The following is a 4,265-nucleotide window of genomic DNA, read 5'->3' as shown; positions in this document are numbered from 1 at the left end:
AAAAAAAAAAAAAAAAAAAACAGGAGGAAGAAGAGGAGGAGGAGGAAGAGGAGGAGGAGGAAGAACAGGAAGAAGAGATCACAGGGCCATCATTTACCGTTCATACTCTAGTCTCTATATAATGATACCTCCTGGCTGTGTGCAATGTCAGCCTTGGAAGCAACTGAAGCCAGACAACTGGTGGCATCTCCCATGGAGAAGGCTTGGCTGTCTAGAGTAAAGGACTTTGCAGCTCACCTTTCTCCCCACCAGTCACCATGGAGACTCAATGACCAGACAAGTCCTTCTCAGTGCTTTGCAAGTTCCACAGAGCCAAACACAGAGCTCCAGCCAAGGCAAGAGGCCAGGACTGGGGTCATACATGCTGGCATTCTGTGTGTGTGTGTGTGTGTGTGTGTGCGCGCAGATTCATTTTCCCATGAGTGCATCTATTTAGACTAGAGGTCAATGTGGGGTGTTTTTCTCAATCACTCTTAGGGTTGTTTGTTTGTTTTGATAGAGGGTCTTACTAAGTAGCCCTTGCTGGTCTAGAACTCACAGAGATCCACCTGTCTCTCTAGAGCTGGGGGGGCATTTGCTATATCCAGCTTCCACTTTAATTTTTGAGACCGTCTTACTGAAACTGGAGCTCACCAGTTGGCTGGCCAGTGGTGTCCTGCGTCCTCCTGTCTGTAAACGCAAACACTGGCACAAAACACACACACCCATACATGGCTTTCTCCATGAGTGGTGGAGATCTGGATTCATGTCCTCAAGTTGGTACAGCAAGAACTTCACCCACTAAGCTATCTCCCAGCCCCTTGTTCTTATGTTGCCGGGGTTGAGGGAGTGTTTGTTTTTGAGATAAGTTCTCATGCAACCTAGGGTGGCCTTGAACCCCTATCCCTCCTGCCCCAGCCCCACCAAGTTCTAGGAATACAGACACATATGCCCGTGCTTAGCTCAGGCATGTCACCCCTAAAAACTCAGAAGTATAACAACCCAAAGGAAAATGGATGAAAGTCATAAGCAATGAAGAATTAAAAATGGGCTCTTGGAGCTGGAGAGATGGCTCAGTGGTTAGGAGCGCTGACTGCTCTTCCAGAGGTCCTGAGTTCAAATCCCAGCAACCACATGGTGGCTCACCATCTGCAATGGGGTTTGATGCCTTCTTCTGGTGTGTCTGAAGACAACTACAGTGTACTCATATACATAAGATAAATAATTCTTTTTTAAAAAGTGGGCTCTCAATCCTCTGGTAGAACAGAAGGCAGACACAGTGGGATGCACCTCTCCTATCAGAAGGCCATCGTCCCATTTGGTAACTAGTGGGGCTGTGGTGAACCACACAGCTCTGAGCCGGGAGCTCCCCTATGGAGGCAATGTTCTTATCACAATGGCAACCCAAACGCTCTTCCTGTTTAGGCAAGATTTCTACAGCTAGGGATTAGCCACAGAGAGACTTGCCTAAGTGTGAAAAACACCCAGCATGGATTACTGCTACCAAGTGTCAGAAATACCTGGATGATGTTCAAAAGAGAGGCAGCTCATTTAAACATAGTTCATTGCACATGGAATACCATGGCACCGCTAAGCCAGGGCAGTGGGCTGGTGAGATGGCTCAGCAGTAGGGCACTTGCCACAAAAACCTGGTGACATGCGTTTAATCCCCAGAACTCACCCTGAGGTGGAAGGGTAGATCTAACTCCACAGTTATCCCTAGGTCTCCCTAGCCTATGGCACATGCTCCTGACTAAGAATAAATAGATAAATATTTATAAAAATAAAATGGGGGAGGGACAGACAGAAGAAGGCTCAGTGGTAAAAAAGACTTGCTTTTCATGCAGAGGACCCAGGTTTGGCTCCCAGCACCTACATAGTGGTTAACAACTGCCTATAATAAGTTTCAGGAGATCTGACACCTTCTTCTGGCCTCCACTTGCATTCCAACTCATGTACATATCGACACACATAAATAAAAATAAAATCAATCTTTTTTAAAAATATATACAAGGTAAAGGGAGGGATTCATGAAGTCTAGCTACTGGCTCGTTGCTGGCTTCTGGTGGCCGCAGGAGTCACCATCGTCAGTGTGCCACTCCAGACGGCCACTCCCTCCCTACCTCCTCTCCGAAGGAGGTCCTGGTTAAATTCAGTGCCTTACAAAACAAAAACAAGCTGGACATGGTGGCACACCCCTCTAATTTCAGCACTCAGAAGGCAGAAGCAAGGGGATCTCTGTGAGTTTGAGAACAGTCTGGTTTACATAGGGAGTTCCAGGACAATCAGAGCTACATAGTAAGACCCTGTCTCAACAAAACAAACAAATAAAAACAAAACAAAACAAAACCAAAACAAAATGGGGCTGGAGAGATCACTCGGTGGTCAAAAACACCGACTGCTCTTCCAGAGGTCCTGAGTTCAATTCTCAGCAACCACATGGTGGCTCACAACCATCTATAATGGGATCCGATGCCCTCTTCTTATGTGTCTGAAGACAGTTACAGTGTACTCATATACATAAAATAAATAATAAATCTTAAAAAAAGCCGGGCGGTGGTGGCACACGCCTTTAATCCCAGCACTTGGGAGGCAGAGGCAGGTGGATTTCTGAGTTCGAGGACAGCCTGGCCTACAGAGTGAGTTCCAGGACTGCCAGGGCTACACGGAGAAACCCTGTCTCAAAAAACCAAAAAAAAAAAAAGGTAGGGTGGATGACCACAGAGGACAACTCTCAGGGTTGACCTCTGACCTCCACATGCATGTACATATGCACATGTTCATCCTTACCCCACCTCCCTTCATATATAGACACCTACCTACCCTCATCCCCATCCCCACCAGGATAACAGTCACCTGGCCCCAAATGTTCATAATGGCAGACTGAGACACTGTGACAAAAATATGAAGTCTCACTCTAACAGAGACACTGCTGTGGTAGAATATTTGATTGAACTGTGGACCCCCAAGATTGTGTTAGTTACTGGAAAAACCTGTTTCTAGTTGTGGTGTGGCTCAGCCCTGCACACACCTTTAATCCAAGAACTTTCTGTTTATTACAAACAGAAAGGGCAAGAGGCAGAACAGTTGACAGGAAGTGACCATAGGGAAAAAAAACAGAGAGTGAGAGGAAGTCAGGAGGATGGATAGGAAGTAGAAAGGAAGGACATTCAGTCTGAGGGGTTTTTGAGTTGGTTTGGAGAAAGAGAACTTCCTTTTAGGCTGTGGAGGAAGGTCAGCTGGGTGCTTTCTCTGCCTCTCTGAGCCAGCAGGTTTTCACCCCAGCGTCTGGCTCCCTAGTCTTTATTGGCAAAATCGAATGTTTGATATTTTGTTAGAAACTACACACAGGGATTCCAAGAGCTGGTTTGGCCTGCTCTGCAGCAGCCTAGTCTACGGCCTGGTAGACCCGCACACATCTTTAATCCATCCTTTCTCCATCCCACATCTTCAGATCGACTGGGGGTGGGGGGGCTCCCTGCAGGCACACCAAAGCCTTCACAAGGCCAGCAGCCTCTTCTCAGAGAGCTGTAGGCTTTCAGGCTTTCAGGCTTTCAGCCCACAATAGAAGCTCCTCAACTGGACCAAATTTGTACTTTCCAACAGCAGCTCCAACTTCTCCGCTTCCACAAAACACATCTCTGTGCAACCAGACACCATCACTACCTGTAAGTCCTGACCAAGCCCCCAAGGTCTCAAACACCACTACCCCCAGCTCAACATTTTGATGATGGCATCTTGTTTTCTCTTGGAAACCCAGGCTGGATTGATTAACAAATGCATCAATTAGTTAGCCTCAGAATTTGGTCTGGAAGGAAACACACACTGAAAGAAAAAGTCCACACTAAATAACATCTCTAATTAAAAGTACGAATAGAAAATACTCGTGAACAAAAAGTCCCAACAGAGTTTATTGGCCCGAGACTCAGCCCTGTGTCAGCTCACTGAGGATCCTGGGGAAAGAGGGTTTTCAGATCAGACCATTCGAGACTTCACCCAGGTCTGCAATATCCCAGGACTCTCTTAATGAACCCTCCGATTCTTGGCCTCTTATTCAGGAACTGAAGTAAAGGCTCACATGGTTTTATAAAAGTAGCTTTATTCAAAGCAAATTGCTGGTAGAGATCAGAGGCACACCGTGAGGATTGACAACAGGCACTGGAGGGATGGATCTCAGTGGTTAAGAATGCATACAGTTCTTGTAAAGGACCCAAGATCAGTTCCCAGCACCCACATCACAGCTCACAACAACCTGTAGCTCCAGTTCCAAGAAGTCTGATGCCTCC

The sequence above is a fragment of the Mastomys coucha genome, unplaced genomic scaffold (genome assembly GCF_008632895.1).
Source record: "Mastomys coucha isolate ucsf_1 unplaced genomic scaffold, UCSF_Mcou_1 pScaffold5, whole genome shotgun sequence".
NCBI classification, from domain to species: domain Eukaryota; kingdom Metazoa; phylum Chordata; class Mammalia; order Rodentia; family Muridae; genus Mastomys; species Mastomys coucha.
Note: the sequence above shows the minus strand (reverse complement) of the source record.